This window comes from Periplaneta americana, chromosome 8 (genome assembly GCF_040183065.1).
Source record: "Periplaneta americana isolate PAMFEO1 chromosome 8, P.americana_PAMFEO1_priV1, whole genome shotgun sequence".
Lineage (NCBI taxonomy): Eukaryota > Metazoa > Arthropoda > Insecta > Blattodea > Blattidae > Periplaneta > Periplaneta americana.
Genome location: NC_091124.1, coordinates 181075109 through 181101927, shown reverse-complemented (window position 1 = coordinate 181101927; position 26819 = coordinate 181075109).

Here is a 26819-nt window from a genome sequence, read left to right as displayed (position 1 = left end):
CAAGAGCAAGAATAAAGAAGAAAGAGAAAACGAGAGAAAAATACACATTTAATATAAATTGACAATCCGACAGAAGCCAGTGATATTCAATAAAATCATGAATATAGTCGATAGAAATAAAAGGTAAAAAAGTACATTTATTACTATTATATATCATGGATAATTTTACAAATTTCTTTTTAAAAAGTTTCAATTTTAAAAAATTTCAAATTTGGAAAATGGTTTGAAATTTTATTATAAAGTCTTGGGCCTAAATAAAATACTGAATATTTTCACTGTCACTGTTTCCTGCTCGATTTTCAGCAGATCTCGTATCTGAGAAAGATAAGTATATCCTAAATTTTTCTCGCAAGTAGTTTTCAATTGGTGTATCACTACTAGGGAAGGTCCCTCTACGACTTGATCCATGGCTATGGACAAATTTTCCATCAATTTAAAGGACTGCAATGTCTTTCAATGAATGCCCGTTTCCAGCTCTAGTTTATGTGTGGCACAACTTACAAAATATAAACTCTGTATTAGAAGAAAATAATGTATCTCCTCAGAATTCCTCCACGAAATTCTGTACCTAAAATTCAAGAAATGTATTTTCAAACTTCCATAACACCCATTCGAATAACACGTATTTTCTCATTCCTCAGACAGACCATTTACCTGTAATTCTCTTAATGTCATTGGCTTCGACATGACACAGTTTCTTCGTTCGTCTTCTTGCCATTCGATGTGACCACTTTCTTAGTACACACGACTGTCCCTGAGCTCTTGCAGCTTTAGCTTTGTGTACGCTATACCTGTAACCTTACTCAAGCGCACGACACACAAGTCCCCAAGTTCCGAGCTTTGGTTATCAGGGACAGCCTGAAGCATGAAGTGATGCAGCGTTGTGATATCGTAGAGCGTCACGATGGGTGAAAATGTTCCATGAAGACAGGGATGCCATTCAGAAAGGCCTGAGGCTGATGACCACACCATGCAGTGTCTTGCTTCCCTGCTGATGTTGATCGCCAATGGACTGCGCATGTATTAGCCGCAGAGATAGAGAGATGCCACAAAACCGTGCTCCATATACTGCATGATATTCTCGGGTTCAGCAAAACTACAGCTCGTTCGATACCCCATCGAAAAACTGAGATGCACAACGGCAGCGCTATGTAATTGCACAGGAATTGCTTAACCTTTACTAGAGGGGAAGTGACGACTTCCTTAGACGGACCCTCACTATAGACCAAACTGGGTATCGTGATTACATCATGTAATCAAAGACATTCATACTAGTAAGGGGAGTTACCCGTACATTGCTCTCTGTCTCGCTCACGTACTGGAGGTATGCAGTGTCGGCACCATGCCGCTCTACAAACCCTCTGTCCCTACGAGCAGGGACAGAGGTTTCGTACAGAATGGGAAGAGGAATTTATTCGCTGTTCTGTTGGAAAAAATGTAATAACTTATGTTGTTTTGCTGAACGGTTCAATTAGTAGTAGTAGTAGTAGTAGTAGTAGTAGTAGTAGTAGTAGTAGTAGTAGTAGTATTAGTAGTAGTAGCATATAGAAGCGACATTACAGAGCATTACGCTGAATACACAGGCATAACAGGTATTATTATTATCATTATTATTATTATTATTATTATTTATCAGCAAGTGTTACCATAATGCTTCTATACGTGCCTACATCTTCCCTTGAATGATGAAATAATTACTACGCTATAACTGCATTTTAATTTCTTTTTTTAATCTTTTGATGCCTTACCAGTTATTTACTAGTTATTGATTTAATAATAATAATAATAGTAATAATAATAATAATAATAATAATAATAATAATAATAATAATAATGAGCTTCTTGTCTATGCGGATGACGTGAATATGTTAGGAGAAAATCCACAAACGATTAGGGAAAACACGGAAATTCTAGTTCAAGCAAGTAAAGCGATAGGGTTGGAAGTAAATCCCTAAACGACGAAGTATATGATTATGTCTCGTGACCAGAATATTGTACGAAATGGAACTATTAAAATTGGAGATTTATCTTTCGAAGAGGTGGAAAAATTTAAATATCTTGGAGCAACAGTAACAAATATAAATGACAATCGGGAACAAATTAAACGGAGAATAAATATGGGAAATGCCTGTTGTTATTCGGTAGAGAAGCTTTTGTCATCTAGTCTTCTGTCAAAAAATCTGAAAGTTAGAATTTATAAAACAGTTATATTACCGGCTGTTCTGTATGGTTGTGAAACTTGGACTCTCACTTTGAGAGAGGAACAGAGATTAAGGGTGTTTGAGAATAAGGTTCTTAGGAAATATTTGGGGCTAAGAGGGATGAAGTTACAAGAGAATGGAGAAAGTTACATAACGCAGAGCTTCACGCATTGTATTCTTCACCTGACATAATTAGGAACATAAAATCCAGACGTTTGAGATGGGCAGGACATGTAGCACGTATGGGCGAATCCAGAAATGCATATAGAGTGTTAGTTGGGAGGCCGGAGGGAAAAAGACCTTTGGGGAGGCTGAGACGTAGGTGGGAAGATAATATTAAAATGGATTTGAGGGAGGTGGGATATGATGGTAGAGACTGGATTAATCTTGCTCAGGATAGGGACCAATGGCGGGCTTATGTCAGGGCGGCAATGAACCTCCGGGTTCCTTAAAAACCATTTGTGATTAAGTAATAATAATAATAATAATAATAATAATAATAATAATAATGATAATAATAATAATGATAATAATAATAATAATGATAATAATAATAATAATAATAATAATAATAATAATAATAATAATATAGAGAAACTGATTGAATATTACGTGCTAGTGAAGTAATGAAGTGAGCTGTTAAACTCCTAGAACTGAAATCAGCCTTCAATCATCGTCATGAAGAGAAAAATGACGTAAATAAATGTAAGGAAGCAGCTATCCAGTGGCGCACGAAACAGTTCGTTCTCTTAAGCCTTCCAAGGAAGGAGAGTTTTATAAAGGCGTATAATGATCAAGGTGGCTGAAATAATTTGTCCAATGTAAGTTGTTAATTTTTTTGGAAAACTGCGCATTTCTCGATTAAATATCCAGAAGAGAATTCAGGAAATTTCTGTTTGTGTTCATTGAGGAATATTTTTAAAAGTCAAGATAATTTGTATGTATTTTTATTGGTTCTTGATGACAGTGGTGACATTACTGATACAGCAAAGCTTGCTATTTTTATTGGCGGGGTTGATGGAGATGTCAATGTTAGTGCACGAACCACCACTGGTTGTAATTTTCATGCCATTTATCTCTCCCCATCTCATTACTTCTTAGACTGTCTCTCGCGTTTAAACATTGCCGTTCGAGTTTTTGTCACCGCCGCTATAGACGAAACGTGAACACGCTAACTTGAACCACGCTAGAAGTGGCTATCAAATGAAAGGAAACATCTCGGCTCTCCTCGTCCAAGGAAGATAACGACTAGTACGAACATGACGAAGATAACGACTAGTACGGACATGACGAGGATAACGACTAGTACGGACATGACGAGGATAACGACTGGTACGGGCATGACTAGGATAACGACTAGTACGGACATGACGAGGATAACGACAAATACGGACATGACGAAGATAATGACTAGTACGGACATGACGAAGATAACGACTAGTACGGACATGACGAAGATAATGACTAGTACGGACATGACGAAGATAACGACTACTACGGACTTGACGAAGATAACGACTAGTACGGACATGACGAAGATAACGACTAGAACGGACATGACGAAAATAACGACTAGTACGGACATGACGAAAATAACCACCAGTACGGACATGACGAAAATAACGACTAGTACGGGCAGGACGAAAATAACGACTAGTACGGGCATGACGAAGATAAGGACTAGTACGAGCATGACGAAGATAACGACTAGTACGGGCATGACGAAGCTAACGACTAGTACGGACATGACGAAGATAACGACTAGTACGGACATGACGAAGATAACAACTAGTACAGATATGACTAACATAACGACTAGTACGGACATGACGAAGGTAACGACTAGTACGGACATGACGAAGACAACGACTAGTACGGACATGACAAAGACAACAACTAGTACAGATATGACTAACATAACGACTAGTACGGACATGACGAAGGTAACGACTAGTACGGACATGACGAAGACAACGACTAGTACGGACATGACGAAGATAACGACTAGTACGGACATGACGAAGATAACAACTAGTACGGATATGACGAAGATAACGACTAGTACGGACATAACGAAGATAACGACTAGTACGGACAAAACGAAGATAACGACTAGTACGGACATGATGAAGATAACGACTAGTACGAACATGACGAAGATAACTAGTACGGGCAAGACGAATATAACGACTAGTACGGACATGACGAAGATAACCACTAGTACGGACATGACGAAGATAACGACTAGTACGGACATGACGAAGATAACGACTAGAACGGACATGACGAAGATAACGACTAGTACGGACATGGCGAAGATAACGACTAGTACGGACATGACGAAGATAACGACTAGTACGGGCAAAACAAAGATAACGACTAGTATGGACAAAACGAAGATAATGACTAGTACGGACATGACGAAGATAACGACTAGTACGGACATGACGAAGATAACGACTAGTACGGACATGACGAATATAACGACTAACACGGACATGATGAAGATAACGAATAGTACAGATATGACTAACATAACGACTAGTACGGACATGACGAAGGTAACGACTAGTACGGACATGACGAAGACAACGACTAGTACGGACATGACGAAGATAACGACTAGTACGGACATGACGAAGATAACAACTAGTACAGATATGACTAACATAACGACTAGTACGGACATGACGAAGGTAACGACTAGTACGGACATGACGAAGACAACGACTAGTACGGACATGACAAAGACAACGACTAGTACAGATATGACTAACATAACGACTAGTACGGACATGACGAAGGTAACGACTAGTACGGACATGACGAAGATAACAACTAGTACGGATATGACGAAGATAACGACTAGTACGGACATAACGAAGATAACGACTAGTACGGACAAAACGAAGATAACGACTAGTACGGACATAATGAAGATAACGACTAGTACGAACATGACGAAGATAACTAGTACGGGCAAGACGAATATAACGACTAGTACGGACATGACGAAGATAACGACTAGTACGGACATGACGAAGATAACGACTAGTACGGACATGACGAAGATAACGACTAGTACGGACATGACGAAGGTAACGACTAGTACGAACATGACGAAGATAACCACTAGTACGGACATGACGAAGATAACGACTAGTACGGACATGACGAAGATAACAACTAGTACAGATATGACTAACATAACGACTAGTACGGACATGACGAAGGTAACGACTAGTACGGACATGACGAAGACAACGACTAGTACGGACATGACAAAGACAACGACTAGTACAGATATGACTAACATAACGACTAGTACGGACATGACGAAGGTAACGACTAGTACGGACATGACGAAGACAACGACTAGTACGGACATGACGAAGATTACGACTAGTACGGACATGACGAAGATAACAACTAGTACGGATATGACGAAGATAACGACTAGTACGGACATAACGAAGATAACGACTAGTACGGACGAAACGAAGATAACGACTAGTACGGACAGGATGAAGATAACGACTAGTACGAATATGACGAAGATAACTAGTACGGGCAAGACGAATATAACGACTAGTACGGACATGACGAAGATAACGACTAGTACGGACATGACGAAGATATCGACTAGTACGGACATGACGAAGATAACAACTAGTACGGATATGACGAAGATAACGACTAGTACGGACATAACGAAGATAACGACTAGTACGGACAAAACGAAGATAACGACTAGTACGGACACGATGAAGATAACGACTAGTACGAACATGACGAAGATAACTAGTACGGGCAAGACGAATATAACGACTAGTACGGACATGACGAAGATAACGACTAGTACGGACATGACGAAGATAAGGACTAGTACGGACATGACGAAGATAACGACTAGTACGGACATGACGAATATAACGACTAGTACGGACATGACGAAGGTAACCACTAGTACGGACATGACGAAGATAACGACTAGTACGGACAAAACGAAGATAACGACTAGTACGGACATGTCGAAAATAACGACTAGTACGGACATGACGAATATAACGACTAGTACGGACATGACTACGGTAACAACAAAGATAATTCAATTCAATTTAATAGGCCATTGGACATACAGAAACAGGTTTCGTCATAGATACATTGAAAAACGTATAATACAGTTGAAGTAAACACTAATTGAAAGAGTAAAATTTAAATAGAATGAAAACATTAAATAATTTGAACTTTTAAAGTAATGAAAACACTTCACCCTTAATGTAATATTTGTAACTAGTTGCTTTTAAGTGTATTTATTAAAATCAATTTCATACAATTTTTTGTTAAAAACTCACAAGAGATTAAAAAAGAATTATTAATATCCAATTGTACAATGTAGTTTTTAATTTTTACAATGAATGTAAAGTTGAATATGGCGATCATGATATTGTTTACTGTTTAGTTGACTGTCCGAAGACAGGTTTGAAACTCATAACTGACACCAATAAGGGAACACTTATGAGACATCTAAGCCAGGAGATAATGCGGTAGTTTAGCAAGGCCCTTTTCCCTCTCATTGCATATATAACATTTTACGCTGGTCAAACTTAAGTTGTATTCGTACAACAAAATTTTAGAACTCCCTGCAAAAAGGAGGTAGTTCCACTTTTACGAAGTTGAGGAAAACAACAAATTTGTTACATGTGATCCGAGCACATGTAACATTTTCAATTCCTTTGCAAAAGGAATATTTATATTTGTTCGGAGCAAATTTATGGACATTTAAGGAACAAAAATAAAATTCGTTCAATCATTTATTATCATAATACATTGCTTTTTAAATTGACTGAACAATTTGGGAATTAAACCATCGCTTTCCCAGAACATGTTATGAAATACATTATATAAAATAATTTTTTTCTCGAAGAGAAAGTAAAAACGAGCAAAATTGTATTCGACTTTTTTGTCTGAAATATCTCGAAGAATAAACCCCTGAAATTAATGACAGTAATTACGGTTCACTCTGGCAGCCTCTTTTTTTGCAACGAAACGATTGAGGGCTCAGCTCCAGATACACTGTAACTTGCTACAAAATGCTCGGAATCACACCGCTGCTTCACTAAAAGATCGTGTAGATATGTTTTTATGTATGAAATAAGCTAAACATTAATTTGACCAAAAAGTGGAGCCACTCTCTTTTTTTTTGTTCTTCCTCCCACACATATCGTCAAGTGAGATGTACTTCGTGATAATAGATGTACATACATGATGCCGACTAAAATACCAAATATAGAGAATACTACGACGAAGAAAACTACAGCAACTCAAGTGAGTAATGGTGACAATGGACGATGATGAAGAGATGAATTGATGAATAAATTATGATAGTTTCGATGATGATAGGGTAGATGGATGATGATAAAGACTGATGTTAGGATGAATGGATGGCAGTCTGATTAGAGCAGTGACCGGCATGATCCGTGCTCTGTGACATCATACCACGGAGCCGCCACGCTCTTTGCTCGGCAATCTCTGCATACTGAGCACAGCGAGGAGAGAAGGTTCAACTGAACAGTGGTGGTACGGCGCCTATGCAATGACAGAGAGCGATCCATTCGTCTGAGGTAGTATGGGAACAGCACAATTACAATACATTTGTACGAAAACAAAACTGTACATCCGTGATAAATCAATGTAACAAAATATTTTGGTCTGTAATCAAATTTAATATACTTATAATAATATGAAATTCATAATACAGCCAGCTGCAGAAGCGTTCGCATTATGTAAATGAGGCTCCGAAACTGCTATAAATATACAAATATAGAAATAAATAATTTAAGCAGTACTACAACACTTTGTCTACTCGGAAACTTGATAACAGTTCAAGTGCTTTTAACAGACATTTTCCTACACAATATACAGATTGAACTATCTAGGCCCTATCTTGGTGAGTAGTATGCAAAGTATATTTCAACTTTTGAAATACACCATCACTTTGTGTCACTACCGTGCCCAAGTTAAATGCTTTGTCGAGATCAAACTGTGTTATGGAGTATGGAGGAATGGCGAAGTGTTTGATTTGTGGCAAGCTGTTTCAGCATGTAAAGAAATTCAATATACAATGCCATTATTCTGTACGCCACACAAATGATTATGACAAATATGGGGGAGAATATCGACAAATACTGGTGCAGCAATTGAAAGATAAATTGTTAAGTGAAGCTAGGGAACACACTGTCAGTGAATCAATGGTAAGCTTAAGGTTAAGATATAGGATTTCACTATCCACTGCAAAGAACATGCGTTCTTTTAATGACGGGGAATTTGCCAAGAATGTTGCCATCATGACCGCAGAGTAGTTATTCCCTAGCAAAATACAGGAATGTGATTCCATCAATTTATCTCCAAGAACTGTCGTATCATTGCTGCACTGACGCCACTGCGCTGGTTCGTGTTAACAGTAATACGACTCAATTGCTCGCTCTTCCAAGCTCTTGAGGCCTAACTGGCTCTCACGTCATAACTGCAGCATCTGCCGGCCACTGGATTAGATGATAATGACAATGTGGATGGATATGATAATTATGATAGGATGTATGGTTGGTTGGATGATTTTAATGATAAGATGGATAGATAATGCTAATGTTAGGATGGATTATGGTCATGATTAGGAAGCGGAATTTATGTGCTAAATTTTAAATATATTTATTTTTTATGTGCTAAAAAGTACGAAAATATTTGCTAAAAATAAAAAAAAATATATATATATGTATATATTTTTTTAAATATGACAAAAATACCTTACTTAACTTGGAAAAAAAATGTTACTAGGTACTGACCTACCACACTTGAGTAGTTGGCCTAGAATTGCAGTGAACAACAAAGGTCATCTCCAAATTCTCCATCACAAATGCATGCCGATTATCTCCGAACAACGACTTATACTGTGAAAACGATCTTTCCACATCACAGGACGTCAGTCGTGCACATTTAAAGAGAGGAGTGTCACAAACACACCCTCCAATACTTGAGCAACTTTACACATTTTTTTAAAATCCACTGTTTTTCCCAAACACATTCTGTAATTTGTCCCTTAGTACTTGTACTTCTGAACCTGGTAGCGAGTCTAGTTTAATTTTCACGGCACGCACCTCTCTGTTTCAGACAACAGGTTTTTGGATGTTTCGAGTTTTTTTTTGTGGTGTCATACAAAAAGCTTAGATTTGCTAATAGGAAAGCCATATCGTTTTTTAAACAACCATCTTTCAGTATAACTTGAAGGATATCGATTGACGAAACCAATAACAGGGAATCACAAAAAGACGTATTGCCTTACTTGATGGACATGAGCGAGAGGCAAGAGATTTGTTTAAATTAAATAATGTTCACACCCGAGCTTTTATCTGTTGTGTTTCACAAACAAAGCGTGGAATGAAATCATCTTCAGCAACAATAAACATTTCTAATTATGTGTTGCAAGATCTGTCCTCCTTGTCTATGTTAATTTATTCTCTAATAATAACACTGATATACTGCCTAGCAGTTCTCAGAACTTAAGGCGATACTATTACAAAAATGGATCACGAATACACCCCACAGCGCTTAGAAACACGAAGCAACCAAGAATTCTTAAAAAGATAACGTACGTCTGAGTGATATAATTGATTTAGTTTTAAAATGTTTAAAAGTTCTTGTAAAAAATAGTACATAATGCAATGAGCCCATAATGAAGGTAATTAAAAAGTGAGTATGGATATTTATGAAACGAGCGCAAGCGAGTTTCATAATTTTCATACGAGCTTCTTAATTACCATTATAGGCGAGTTTCATATTACTTTTTATGCTCGACCATATTTCTAACTTGATATTATTAATTTTTTAGCAATGTTCCGTATGTTGTTAGATGTGTGCAGACGCGAAAGTATTGATTTTTTCCGAGGAACAGATGTCCACATTGACCTTGCTAGGCCATAAGAACCTACAGAGATAACATTGAAATAAAAGTAGACATTGAAAAACGAGATGACAAATTGAATTTATTTGAATATTATTTACAATTAACGCTAATTATTATAGTAACAGAACATAACCTTCTGCGACAGTATTGGATTTCCAGCCTCCGTGACTTTTCGCTAATTCTCTTTCGATTGCATATCCGAGAATAATCGATACTTGCGGTTTTATAACGGTAGAAAGCTGACCTGTCATTGGCTGAACAGTTGTAACATGAGTCATCATTGGCTGAAAGACCTGACCTTTAATGAGTAGGTGTACTTTAATGATATGCATTAAAGGTCTGCTACCAGGTGTATAATTACTACATTTCGGTATGGTCGAGAATAAAATATTTTATTAAAAAAAACTCCAAGATTTATATGTTCATAATAGATTTCCTGAAGATATGTATTTACATAATTTTTTTGTGAAAATATATGTTTTTATGGAAATAAAATTCGGGTTTTAAACTTGAAACTTCATGTTCTGAATTTTTAACTTTGTTAATTGTGTTTTATCACAGGCAAAAAGAATATTTAATTACATAGGAATCCGCTCCGTAGTCATGATAATAGGACGGATATGGTGATGATAGAGTGAATGATTGGTGATGATAGTATGCATAGATGAATGGATACACAATAATGAGACGGTGACGAAAATTAAGCAAATATGACTTTACGAAGACGACGGAGTTGATTATAACAGCTATTACAACATGAACGCGATAACGCCCAAGCATTTCTGGTTTGCTATTGTAATTTACGTAAAGCAATTTCTGGGACTATATTGTTGTTAGTTCGGTAAGCGAGCTCTGTCTGGACAAGTATATTGAAACTGGGAATTACAAAGTGGCTCTTCTGCTGGCTGTGGTCTTGAAAAGAGACGGCAGACAATTGAATCTCGTATTACAGCTCATACTGCTCATTGTTCCATTTTATTGAGGCGCCGTAGCGTAGATTTGTATGGACAGGGTCCGAACAATGTGTCACTGTAATGGAAGGCAGCGTGGAGACCATTAAGGCTACCAAAGATGTAGCTTCCTCTCGCTGAAATGAATGGGCTTAAACCAGAGATGCTTTGTAAAAACCTCACATCGTGTGGATTAATTACTCAGAAACAATTTGAACGAGGACTTCTTAAAAAGTCGAACTTCTTACGAGATGAATAAAGACAGTAACGTCCAAGACAACTGATAACTTACTTTTGATTTAGATTACATTTGAGAATAAGGGTCTTAGGAAAATATTTGGGGCTAAGAGGGATGAAGTTACAGGAGAAAGGAGAAATTTACACAACGCAGAGCTGCACGCATTGTATCCTTCACCTGACATAATTAGGATCATTAAATCCAGACGTTTGAGATGGGCAGGGCATGTGGCACGTATGGGCGAATCCAGAAATGCATATACAGTATTAGTTGGGAGGCCAGAAGGGAAAAGACCTTTGGGGAAGCCGAGACGTAGATGGGAAGATAATATTAAAATGGATATGAGGGAGGTGGGATATGACGGTAGGGACTGGATTAATCTTGCTCAGGATAGAGACCAATGGTGGGCTTATGTGAGGGCGGCAATGAACCTCCGGGTTCCTTAAAAGCCAGTAAGTAAGTAACTCAGCCTTAACTTTCAATAACACTGCCTTCACGTTCTAGATCTCAATTTCTGCTCTCACTTTTGACTTTCTCTTAACTACTTCTATCATTTCTATCTTCAGATCGTGATCATCATCATCATCATCATCATCATAATTAGGGACCGGATTTTTATGTAATTACATATTATATTCCTTTCAACCTAAACGTATATAAACAACAAATCTTTGCGAATCTTGTAATTACCATTAATATATTAAAATTTGATACTAGATATCTTTATATATTTACGATGAAAGAGTAATGGAACGGAGAAAAATTCTCTCCGGCGCCGGGATTTGAACCCGGGTTTTCAGCTGTACGTGCTGATGCTTTATCCACTAAGCCACACCGGATACAACTCCGACGCCGGTTAGAATCGTCTCAGATATATACATATAAATAATATACATAATATACATTTATATATTTACCCCACATTACATATTATGGCTTGGTATTACATAAATCTACATATTTAGGGTTTTAATCGTTTTTACTTCTCTAAAATGGGGGGGGGGACTTGTGCTGCGGAAGTTTATAACTTGAAATACACAGATTTAAAAAGCCTTTTTACCTACCCAAGGAAGGATATATTTCGGGACGAAACATAACGTCCTTAGTTCCAGAAAGTAATAGAGGCACTCACCCCATACCGCCCATTGTAAATATTAGTGAACAAAAGGCAACCTTTCTCATACAACTACCTTGTATTGTAAAAATCAATCAGAAACTAGCTTTGCTTTCATGCGGTGGAGTGGGACGAGGATAACCTGATTTGTCTCGAACTATAACAATTGTTCTGCACACGTCTTAATAAGCCGTTCCCATGCAATTTACAACCTTACCCATCCTCTTCGTAATCCTTCCAGGGAAAACCCGTGTCAAGCCGGACATGAGCCGCAATAAAGTAGCACACTTTTGAAAAGCTGGAGTAAAGGAACAAACTGGAAAGATGTTGAAAGATTAAAATAAATAGCTTTACAGGTTATACTTGACCTCTTTACTTTAAATTTGGTAGATCTATACGTAAATGGGATTTTCCGAGCAATTAGAAAGTATGGTTCTCGGCTGGAATAATCCTACCTTTCTAAATGAGACAGGAATATCACTTTTCAAACAACAGTTTGTAAATTCCTATAGTTTGAGGTTTTAGTAGGTACTTTGTTTCTTACAGGGAGCACCTAAAACGCATGGGTCCCACATCTCCTATTTTCTCCTAATCCAGTAAAGCGAAACAGTGCTAGCAGTACTGTTGTGTCATTCATTTCACTCAGTTTTCTAGTTTTAGTACTTCCACTATAAAGTGCAAGTGAGTGTATCTACTGCTTTTAACTAACTAAAATGACCCCTGTATCTTCAACCATAACGACAAAAATAAAATCATGAATTGCGATGGACGAAGCTTTCTCTACAGATGGCAAATAGTAATGTGTCAAGTGTGCGGTAAAAAATTCGGGTGCTCTATGAAATCACAACTGGAGAGTCTTATCTATCCTATACCTGCCAGATATTGATATTAAATACACTCAGGGACAGAAAAAACCGGACACTTTAATATTTGCTGGTATTTTGCAAACCATTATCTTCTCATACAATATTATGGTAGCCATCTGTTGTTATGGAGACGTGTATACATTGTTGATTGTTTTTTGTTTTATAAACAAGCCATTACAACCAAATATTCCAATTTTGCTTTCGGAGTCTCAGCTATAACAATTTTGTCTCAACCATTTTGTGCTCCATTATGGTTATCATTCGTTATTTCTTTATTTTTACATTTTCTGAGTTTAAGAGGGGTTGTAACATTTGTCTTGAAACAAGATGCGACCTGAAGATGTGGCTCGAGCTGTAGCCCTTTACGATGATGGACGCAGTGTACGTTACATTGCAAATGTTATGAATATGGCTAGAAGCACAACCCATGATCCCATAAAACGGTATAGAGAGACCCTAGAATATACCAGAAGACCAGGTTCGGGTCGTCCAAGAGCTACAAATCCAAATGAAGACAGGTATACGGTGTTGAGAGTTCTTAGGGAGCGCAACCTGCCAGCTACTAGTGTAGCCCAGCAATTTGTTAACATGCATGGACGCCCAATTTCGGTCAGAACAGTTAGAAGGAGGTTGAAAGCAAGTGGACTGATATCAAGTAGACCTGCAACTGGTCCCAGACTTCTCAGGATGCATCGAGTTGAACGACTGCGTTTTGCAAATGATCACGGAGATTGGAGAAATGGACAGTGGAGCTGTGTTCTGTTCGACGATGAGTCCCGTTTCAATCTTTGCTCACCTGATGGACGTGAAAGAGTTTGGAGAAGGAGGGGAGAACGATTTTCACAGTGTTGCATTTCCGAAAATGTGCCGTATGGAGGTGGTGGAGTGATGGTTTGGGCAGGAGTGTGTACGGATGCTCGTACAGAGTTGGTTTTTGTTGAAAATGGAAGACTAACAGCTGATAGGTATATAAATGAATGTTTGGCTGATCATGTTGTGCCATTTGGCCAATTTGTAGGCGATAATTTTGTTTTAATGCATGATAATGCACGGCCGCATATTGCCCATGCGGTCGGAGATTATCTCGAAGAAGTGGGAATCCATGTTCTTCCATGGCCAGCAAGGAGTCCAGACATGAACCCAATTGAACACGTGTGGGACATGCTGGGACGGCGTGTTAAGAATAGACGACCGAGACCAGAATCGTTACAAGAGTTGAAGCGAGCACTTGGCGAAGAATGGGAACTTATTCCTCAAGAAGACATTGCTAACCAAATTGAGAGCATGCCAAGACATATGGATGCAGTTATTCAAGCCAGAGGGGGTAATACCCGTTACTAAAAAGAGTTTTTAATGTTTAAAGCACCATAAAATGAAAAAACAGTTAGACCAAACGATGCCATAGTTATACGCCCTTTGTAATTTTTTGTAAATTTTCTCATCAGAGATTTTTTTTTTCAAATGTTGTCGTATAAGGTGCTAAATGAAACATTATTTTGTTTAAATGGGTTTTGTTTCAATTTGAAATAATTGGCAACAAAATACAAGCAAATATAGAAGTGTCCGGTTTTTTTTGTCCCTGAGTGTATTTTCAAGATTTTACATATTTTGGTACATTTTCAGCGTATTTTTCTTACATAAATATGTAGATATTTCACACTTTGATATTAGCCTACATAAAAATCCGGTCCCTAATCATAATCATCATCTCCACCACCAACACCATCAACATCATCATCATCATCATCATTTTTTCTTCTTCACATACATTTTCACACCCTTTACTAAACCTTGTACTTCGATTATTATAACCGTTCTGATCCCTCATCATATTCAGTTTTCAAGTAGCCTATCTTAGCCAGGTTCTCATTTATCATAGTCTACATTACTTCCATATTCCTGTTAAGACAAAATTCCATACCTGGATCTTTCAGAGTCTTGTCGCTATGAAGTTCACCTAGGGTATGTGGTGTCGTATCTTGCCTCAAACAATATACGGAGTGAACGGTAAATAATAACATTAATTTCAAAGGGCCAATCTTTGAGATATTTCAAACAAAAAAGGTTAATATATTTGTGCTCACATTTACTTTCTTTCAAAACGAATTTTTTTATGTGAAATACGTAATAGTGTGTTTTGGGAATACAGTGATTTAATTCCCAATATGCTCAGCCAATTTCAAAGAGCAGTGTATTATGATAGTAAATGATTGAAAGAATTTTATTTTTGTCCTTCAAATGTGCAGAAATTTGCTCCGAACAAATATAACTATTCGTTCTGCAAAGGAATTTAAAATGTTACATTTGCTCACATCAATTTTCTGCGTATTTAAAAAAAGAAACTAAAATTATTGTCTCATTTATTATAATAATACTCTGTTATCTTAAATTCACTGAGCATATTGGGATTTCAATCAATGGTTTTCCCAAAACACGGAATAAAATATTTTATGCTCGACCATCCCTAAATGTAGTAATTATACACCTGGTAGTAGCCCTTTAATGCACCTCATTAAAGTACACCTATTCATTAAAGTTCAGGTGTTCAGCCAATGACAAATCACCTTTGTACCGTTATAAAACCGCAAGTATCGATTATTCTCGGATATGCAATCGAAAGACAATTAGCGAAAAGTCACGGAGGCTGGAAATCCAATACTGTCGCAGAAGGTTATGTTCTGTTACTATAATAATTAGCGTTAATTGTAAATAATATTAAAAAAAATTCAATTTGTCATCTCGTTTTTCAATTCTAAATCAATTTCCAGGTTGTATCAGACTAATGTTCATCTTATTCTCTATCAAGGTCAATGACATTCGGCCTCCGAAAAAATCAATACTTTCGCGTCTGCGCAAATCTCACAATTCAGGTCAGTTCGCAAATAACCATAACATGACCTAATTTTGAATAATTTCAAGTTAGAAATATGGTTGAGCATAAAAAGACGTATGAAACTTGCGTATAATGGTAATTAAGACGCTCGTATGAAAATTATGAAACTCGCTTGCGCTCGTTTCATAAACAAACATACTTGCGTCTTAATTACTACCCTTATAGGCTCGTTGCATAATGTACTATTATACATAACAATTTCTATCTCGAAAAGGAAGAAAAAACATGCAAAATTGTATTAAACTTTTTTGTTTGAAATATCTCCAGAATAACCCCCTGAAACTAATATCAGTACTTATGTCACCCTCTATACAAACAGTATATGTGCTGTACGGGATATTCACAAACGCACCAAACCGACTCACACTTAAAGTTAAACCAGAGCCTTACTCATTACATCTACCACATCTATATACATAATTTGAGCTGGTAATGGAAATTATGGAAAAACGGCTGAACGGATTTTAATGAATGACTCCTCATTTTGACCCTTGGAACCCTAAGATTTTCAGAAAAATAGTAGTTTTCAATGATATGTCAATTTTCCTACATAAATTTCCTAGTATCCAAAATCCATCTGTCGTCAGTTTTGAAACACAATAGCTTTTCAGAATAAAACAAAACACACACACTACAATAAGCAATATTACACGAAGGCCATGTATGACCTGCAGGATTGCTAACATATTTAGGGCAAATTCTGTGACATCATAATGACACAATATGTCGATCTTCATTTGTGCAATTTTTATAACGTCTCTATAATTGCTTATTAAAAACTTTTAAGACTTACTAAAAACAAATCACTAATATACATATTAATGATATAGCCTATTGATGATATGAAGCTCAAACCTTTTGGTGTTATGTATGTATACGTAGAGAATATCTCAAATTAGATCTTCATTTCTATAATTTACTGAGTGACAGCTGTATAATATATATAGTAGGATGTTACTGAAAACTACAAAATTTAACGTAAGTTAAAATTATTGTTATTAAAAATGATAATTTTTCTAGTTATTAATCAAGTGGGGTTGAGTCTTTTTCATATATTTAATGGCGGTCTGGTGTGGATATTTATCTGCGGGATTCTCTCCAGTATTTTCTGGAGAGAGCGCAAAAATTAGAGTTCCTAAGGAAAGACCAAAAGGTATTACTTACTGATAAAATGAGAGGCCTACAAGATTTTGTAGTCTCCCGATCATTTCAGCAAGATCTCTTAGGAGGATAAAATGATTCTACCTTCTACATTTCAAGGTAGTTCACGAAACATGCAGCAGCTATACATGCTATGTCTATTGTTCGAAAGCATGACAAATCTGACATTTTCTTACTCTCACCTAGAATCCACAATGACCTGAAATAGCTACTACTGCTTTACTCCCACATGAAAAATCCACTGATCGTCCTGACATTGTTACTTGCGTTTTCGCTTTTAAACTCAAAAACTGAAGATAGATAGATTCAAGAAAAAGTATTTGGCATAAGAAACCATTCAGAGAGAGTATGTTTCATTATTATGAGAGCAAATAACTTTTGTGCGAGATCGTGCGTATTTGCTTGGTTTCTGCACAAAACAAATCCGCGGAAAGTCTAAAATTCCACATTCAGTATTCCCAACCTAACACACATAACAATTTCCCTCTTCTTACCGCTTAAGTGACATATTTATTTTACTGCTTTAGGCTTTTAACATATTATTTTTAGAGACGTTCAATACAGTAATAATTATAAATTGGAAACTTACCACTGCAATTTCACCTAACTTGCACTGTTAATTACTGTTTTTAAATATTTGCAAAAATTAAGTAAAATTTACTACTACACGAAACTTATTGCATTCCTGATACAAGTAACATTAAGGATGGCGTGAAAAAATCAACAAGATTCCAGATGCCGATGTTATTACTGCAATATGTTATATAAATAATATTGTTAAAATATTAAAATGAAAAATAAATCATTACATAACCTTACCGTTTGTTTTAAGTTCGCATTTATAGACTGGGGGAAAAAAAAGACAGACGTATATCACGGCCTGCTGGAGTATAGTAAACACAGAAAACATTTTATAGCAACAATGTTGAAGAAAGATATTTTGGTTTTCCGAAGTTGCCGTCATTAAACAGAAACCAACATGGAGATTTCATTGCAACTAATTAGAAATTCGTCTTTCAGGTATGTAATAAACTATCTTTGCACAAAATAATGTACGATACACGAGCGATATGTTTGTTTTCATGTTCTCGGAAATTAAAAAAGCTCAACTACGTTTCGATTTTTCAATCTTTTCCTCGACCATGAAAACGTCAACATACCGCTCTTGTAACGTATATTACTATTAAAGTGACTGGTAGGCCTATTCCTCATTGAAAATAAATATGAAACATTTTTATTTGAACTTCTAATTAATTTAGTTTGCAGCATTTGCTGCACAAGTCACTAGTACTATTATATTCTTATTTATTCTCGAGTATAAAGCAGATGTCTCGCTGACCACAGTTTTATAACTGTCTAGTATAGATGATAGAGCTTCAAATTAACTGTTAATAAAACAAATAAAACAGCACGATAGAAACTTTTACTTTATGAGTATATTCATCCGAGGCTGTACGTTTTATCAAACATGTAATGAAACCCTACGAGTAAATAAAAAGCGTTTGAAGAATATATCATAATCTGCGGTGCTTGTCGGTTCACACGTAGGCGGGAGAATGCAGCCAGCTGGCGTATGTAATCCCCATGCCGGTCCTACTATCATGGCGGAGAGAGAACCAATCATTCCTATTTCATAAATTGTTTCGCGTTACATGTAAGAGCGACCCAACAGCCCATAATCCTAACCAAACCAATAATTGACGAAATTTTTCCATGACCTTTGAAAGCCATTTCCAATTACTGTCTGTACATAGCAGCTTGCTGTAGAAAATACTAGTGATACAGATGCGTGAAATACCAGGAAGTGCGGCTTGAAAGAACACATCATGCTATTTACAATAGCAATGTTTACTTTCAGGAACGCTATTTCAAACTTCCTCTCTACCAATACAAACGTTTTGCGCTCTATTTATTTAACAATATTGTAGTTAAACATGGTTTTAAGATATCACAAAATAAACAAAGAATGGTTTTATATTACGATACCCGATAGGAAGGATGTAACATTGAAGAAAATACAGGGACATCATTTTAATTTTACTTCTATTTTTATTGTACCTCAGTTTTTTAATGAACTTCACTCTCACCCCCTCTACTAGTAAACTTCCAACCGTTCTCCACACAGAACCAAGACCGCGTATGCAGTACTGATTTAGTGAGTATAGTACGTTCCAGAAATATGTTCGTGTTTTCCAGTGACGAAGGAGCTTTCAATATTCAATCACATTTTCGCACAGGTACTGTCGTCCGTTTGCCTACGCCACATTCCGGTTTCCCCCACCTGCTTCTGTTCGCTCCTCTGTAAAGTCTAGTAGCTGGGCTGTCTTAGATCTTTTCTGAAAACATTAATTTCTGTTAGGAATTGGACGTCTACGTAATATTAAACAACTATTTAAAATAACTTAAATAAAAGGGCCTCGTTAAGTAATTAACTGTCAAGTGATCCCCCCCCCTTTCTACGACCCAGCGACATAACCACTTGGACGGACAGTAGATAGCATGTCTTAGTAATTTTATCTTTTCGGATCGTGCAGAAGTGAAGACTGAATTTACAGTACGTAAGGTACTCTTTTATAGAGTAGGTATAGAATTATTTCAACATGAGCTACTAGTACGAAGGACGGAATTGGTATTTGGAATTAGGTACAATAGTCTATAGTGCGATAATATGCAAAAACGAACTGAAGCCTGTATCGAAATGAACGGCCACCATTTTCAAAATTGTGTTCAAATACCCATAATATGATTATTTTTCAATTTAACTTCATTCTCTATATTGCACTCTAATGTGCTGTAGACAGTATAATGTACACTGCGTAATGAATAGGACCGAATGGATAGCTCAATTAGTGAGTAAAAACGCTTATTTTTAATACAGTACTGTATTTTGATTAAACAAAAACCTAATGAAAATTATCAAACTCAAAATCGCGATATTTCCTACTTTACGTAAATGGATGAACTACTTTTATTCTCTCCTATACTTAGTAAGGTGATTTGTTTGTATTTTATGCCAGTATCATCGAACTCCAGTCGTGGAAGGGAGTAGCAAACGGTGTTTCCGGTTCTAGACCTTTAATCCGAAGATATATCCAGGTTAATATTAGAAATGTTAGTAAAAATAAAATGATGTCCCTGTGTTTTAAATGAGGTATCGTTTTACATGGTGATCCGTTTGGAAAGACTCAAAATAAAAACCTTGTAACATGAGAGCTATTACTAGTCATCTTTCAGTAATCTGTAAATATGGTACATTATAGGCCTATATATACAGAGTGAAAGTAAGTGAAATAACCTTGCAGCTTGAAAGAGACGATAGGGTACATGTAAGTGAATAGAAAACCTGTATTACGTTTTGTAATTACATGCACGATTAATTAGAAAATTAACTTTGACGCTCGAGCAGTTCGGCAACATCGTCGCTAATACACTCTACTCGTGATACAGATGTAAGAGGCCAACGAACTCGGTGAGTCTCCGAACGTAAGCTGCATTCTGCCGAGATGTTGCCACTCGCTCAAATCGTGCAATGGCTTGAATTTAGAGGTTTTAAAATTAAATTGACACGAAAAGCGTGCGCGCTATTGAAATACTTCAGAGGGATAATTATTATTTATTAGATTTCTTATCGATATGGACAAAAATCACGATCCTAATCGCAACAGTTATACAATAAGAGATTGTTAAACATTTAGGAAAAACATATTTTTGAACTATTGTATGAATATTTCATCAATATGATATTACTATAGTTTTTGTTACATATGACATGAGCTACTCGCTCTGGAATTCTGCAAAGCTATTTCACTTCCCAGCATATTTTTATATATATATATATATATATATATATATATATATATATATATATATATATATATATATATGTATACACACAGGATACTTCCGGGCTGGTGTTACAAACTTACGGGGATGATGGGTAAGGGCACATGTATCAATTTCAGATAAGGAAACCTGGTCCGGAAATGCCTGAGTCGAAAGTTATAAGCGATGCTGGGGACGCCAACCGAAGCCACCCGAGCGGCGGAGACGAGAAGCGCGCACCTGCTGGTTCTGTGGCAGACGGGGACACTTGGGAAGGGACTGCGACCAATCTGGCCGCAGGTAGGAGAGAGAGGTGGCCGATGTCAAGTAGCGCCAACAGTCAACGGAGCGGCGGAGACGACGGTGCCCATCTGCTGGTCCTGCGGCAGACCGGGACACTTGAGAAGGGACTGCGACCGATCTAGCGACCGACGGGAGAGAGAGGCGGCCGACGTCGAGGAAAGCCAACAGTCACAGGAGCGGCGGAGACAACAGGCGCCCACCTGTTGGTCTTTGCGGGAGACCGGGACACTTGAGGAGAAACTGCGACCGATCTGGTCACCAGCAGGAGAGAGAGGTGGCCGACACCGAGAGAAGCCAACAATCGCCTGAGCAACGGGGACGACGGGTGCCCACTTGCTGGTCCTGCGGCGAACCTGGGCACTTGCGGAGGAAGTGCGACCGAACTGGCTCCAGTCAGGAGAGAGAGGGGGCCGATGCTAGGAGGAGCACGTCGGCGCGGTCATCACCGTCCCCTCGGCTCGTCCTGAAACCGGTCGACAGAAGATGCGACGATGGGCTGATTGCTGAAGGACGGATAAGAGGCCGTCCATGTAGAGTACTGGTGGACACCGGGGCGACGCTCACTATCGCCAGACCAGACGTCGTGCGTGGCCTACCTGGGAGGACGCCGCTGAGCCAATACGAGCTACGGACTGCTTCAGGCGAGAGCTTGCCCATCCAGAGACAGGTCTTCCTGGATCTGACCTTGGGGAAGAGGAAACTGGAGATGTGGGTGTTCGTCGCCAACATCACCGAGGACGTCGTCCTGGGACTCGACGCTATGCGGTTACTCGATGCAAGGGTGGATGTTCGGCGCCGTATGCTCCGCATTGGTAAGGATGAGGTGTTCCTGATGGACGCCGAAGACCAACCCAAGGCCAGCGAGCTCTCCTTGGAGGGCCAAGTGGGGGAGCAAGATGGCGCTCATGCAATACGAGTAATCGCCGCCCAGCCAAGCCCAGGACGGAATGGCACCAAATCAAGGAGAGAGCGGCTGGAACATGATGGTGGTGCATCTGGACCGATTAACGGTCTACCAAGGGACTGCCCGGGACGAGCAGTCCTAAGGAGGGAGCAATGTGACGGCAGGCCGAATAATCTCGGCGCTTTGGGTAACTTCGTGCGCGTTCGGCAGAAGCGAGCTCCGTGGAGCGCTGAGGGCGCGGCGCGGAGGGGAGACGAAACGTTGGTCGCTACGGTGTGGCGTGGCGTAGAGAGGACAGGAGAGACGGCGATCGCGGCGGAGAGGGGAGGAAGTAATGCGCCTGCGACTGAGGGGAGAAATCCAGAGAAGTCGAGAGGCCCCATCTTCTCGGCACCTGCAGAAATTTCCAGCATCGTACTTTCTCGAAACTATGGTCTAGTTACAAATACGAGACGCAAGTGAGCTGAGCAGTTAGTTGCAGTTTCAGTCATTGCCCCGGAATTCGACTTCTGTGTGTCCGCAGCTGTGTGAGCGTCCTGGCCATTGGACTGTCGCCGGAAGTTACGAGTTCGAGTGTAGTGGACCGCAGTTGGGGGACCTGAGTTCGAAGTTTAGTGGACTGTCTCTGAAGGTCTTGGGTTCGAGATACTGTGAAGAACTAGCCAAGGCAAACGAACTGTGAACTGAGAACTGACAGTTTTGTGTTGTAAATAGTGCTCTGTGAACATTAGTTTAGATTAGCAGTACATTGTTGTTCTCAATAATCCAAGTAAATTGTCATTGTTGTCTGTGGAGTGCAATAACGATTACTGTGTTACTGTGTGGAGTGGAAATCTCATTGCTGGCGGGAGTGTTTACATTCAATTATAGAAAGCGATTATTGTTGTTTGAATAAAAGTTACATTCTTGATTTGTAATAAAAGTCACAATATGTTATTTGTACTTTCAACTGCCTATTGTACAATATGCTCCATCCTTGTAGCAGCCTGTTTATACAGGGAGCTGTTATGGTTTAGATAAATAAATAATAGAGACAACGAATTGATTTTTAAGTTTCAACGTGAGGCTCTATTGTACTCCAATTTTAAAGTTTAGGTACGAATTGTTATTTACATAGTTTAGTCTCATACGTATTTACTTTTGTCTTTTAATAATTATTCATAATTATTAGGAATGCGAGCAGTTTTCAGAAAGAAGCAAGTAGTGGCGAATTTATGATTGTAAATGTAATTCTGTGTTTCAATGATTCAGTTTCAGAATTAAATCTTTACCACATTAGCTTTGAATGTTACATTTTTTTAGCAGAAAATATTAATAATTAAATGTAAACTACGTTACAAATTGAGGAACTGGATATAATAACGTTAACATGAAGAAATGCTCTTCAGAAAATTAAATAGAAAATGTAAAATTATTACAAACAAAAACAATCTTGGTAATGAATCTTGTGTTAAGGAGGATGATTCAGATCACCCGTAACAGTAATTTATTTCGGAAACTAATGCATTAAAATTTTCGAGACAAAAGTATTTATAATTAAAGTAAATGTGAACTTTCACTTGATCTTGATTTCATCAATCAGCCTTAACAGGAAGTGGAGTATCATTTTAAAATTTCAAATGAGAATCGTGTTCCAATATGGTACCATTTGATAAAGCCCTTCAAAGCAAACATCTTTTATAGAAAACGTTTTTATTAATTCCTACTCTTTCAATGAGAAAACGTACGAAAAGATGTCATTAAAACTGAGAAATGTGACGAAAAGAAAACGTAAACTAGATAAGTACATTTAATGTTGGCAGTACACACGTACAATTACCTGGCTGAGTGTGACCTGGTGGCCGGCAGCACCGTCGAGGGGTAAATACAAGTAAACTACCCCTTCCCCTTCGCTCGCTCAGCAGCGTTTCCTTTAGTCACAGCAATACAGTATCTACGGCAGGTCTACATGTACACTGCACTTAGCCAGGTAATAAGCTCAGGTGGCCTTGACAACAATGTACAATAAGAAGGAAGTGTTTTGTTTTCTCTGTACCTACGTATGTACATTTTTCTAGTTTTTCAATTACTTTTGTGACTAATAAAATATGTACAGTTACCCTGAAAAAGAATGAGACGATTCTTGGTCGTCGGAAGTTAAAGTTCTACAGCGCGGTTCACTCGATATCGACGTAGGGATACATAACATGACAGATAGTACAAGAATTATTACAAGGACCACAACAAGGACAAGGACCAGAATAAGGATCACGAAGAAGACTGCCATTTAAGGCCAGGATTTCACAACATAGCTCGAGTCCCAAAATATCATTGCTTCAATGTACCGAATGGCAAATGCCTGCTAAGGGATCTACATTCTGGACTGCTGCTATCACTGTCTTGTCTCGGTAGCTCATATAGTAGCGTGCCGGTTCCATTGTATAACCGAAACGTCTCGTGTTCGATCCCAGGTAAAACTTTTTTTTATTGAGGTGTAATTAATTTGTTCAGAGTTCCTCGACTGTCTAATTTGTCTAAAAATATGGAATAATTTATGCCCAATTTCTGGGTCTTACAAGTGGGCTGAACCTCGTCAAAAAAAATAAATCTTACTTGGAAGTTAAAAGTATTCTTCCTCAAACAAAAATCATAAGAAACAAAAAGAGACCTGTTAACTTAAAATCTTGTCCACATGCCATCAGCTTCTATTACAGCTCTAAGTCGATCCGGCATGGATGTCACGAGATTGTGGAATAAGTTCTGATCCCCGGCGAGATCTTCCCAGGTGTCAACAACTTGATCCCACAATTCGTCTCGATTTCGAGGGCGTCGGTGGGCATAGGTGGCTATCCTTCTCTTTTTCAATTCCGCCCATAAATTTTCGATGACATTGAAATCAGGTGACTTCGGAGGCCAATTAAAGATTTCGATCTCGGGTCTCCTTTGAAACCATCTTTGAATGCTTGCAGCATAGTGCACGGGGTGGTTATCCTGCTGGAACAGCAATGTTCCTTCGGGAAAACGTTCTCGGGCGGAGGGAAGGAATATATTTTCCAGAATGTGCTCGTAAGTTTTCGCATTCGGTGCACATAGCGCTGATCATGTCGGAGACCATCCTCACGATAGACACGGACAGGACCTTCATAATCACTCGAGATGGTGGTTTCGTCGGAGAAAATTACATTTCTCCAATCGAAATCCACTCGATTGGTAGCGAAGGCAAGACGGTCGACAGCTTGTGCTTCCCCCAATGTTTCCTTTTGCGCAGCCCTCCGGCTCCTAATACCGCGGTTCCTCAACCTGCTGATCACAGTCTGTGAAGAGCCGGGAAAGTTAGATGCTGCTCTTATTTCGTTAGCAGTCAGAAAGGGGTCCTGTCGAACTGTCTCGAATAAAAGAGCATCCTCTTCCAATGAAGAAATCCGCGGACGCCCAGGAATAGGGCGATTTTCGACCTCCCCAAAATTTTGGTAACGATGAACCCATCTCGCGGCTGTACTTCCAGGAACACCAACCAAACGACCAGCAGATCTAGCCCCATATCCAGCCTCAACTAGAGCTATAACTCGCTGTCTCATGTCACGTCGGTTCGCCATTACGATGAGAAATGAGAGATGACGATAATACTTTAGTGTAGACAATGACTATTTAACATGATATAGAATTATTGAAATAAGAGGCATCTTGCATAGTAAGAGTTAATAAATCAACCCTAAATTAAATATCTAAATAACAGGATATAACAGGAAGTCCAATTGTTGCGAAACTAATCAAATTAAATCTAATTACATTAAATAAACAAACCCCAAGTTATGACACCACATTGCTACAGCTAAATTGTATGTTATGAACATAAGCATTGAATAGGTCCGTGGTTGTGCGTTGGACGACAAAACCAAACATCGAAAGTTCGAATCTTGCCGAGGAATGTAACTTCTTGCTTTTTATAATGTAAATCAGACTTATGACTACAATCATTCATATTTCTTACATTATTTATTAATATTTATAGCCAACATTGAATTTGTAAAGAAAAGACTTTAGAAATCTCATATGGAATTTGTGATCTGTAGTGACATAAACATAGATTATCTCTCGGAACTTTTCCGTAAAAGTAAATTAAATTCACTCCTTGAAACTGGAAACCTTATTCGTAGGGTCATTTTCCCATAGCATACAAGCTGAAGTAACACAGCCATTGATAAACGTTTTGTACACAGAATTAGACTGAATTCCTATTCGACAGAACCTATAATCAATGGCTTGTCTGACCATGATAAACAAATCCTATGTGTTTCCAATGTCACTGAACAAATTCAAAATATTAATTTAAAAACTAAGAAAGGATCGTAATTGCTGTATCTAGTGATTATTTACATTTATGTCTACAAAATGAATCTTGGAAAAACATATATGATACTGGTACTA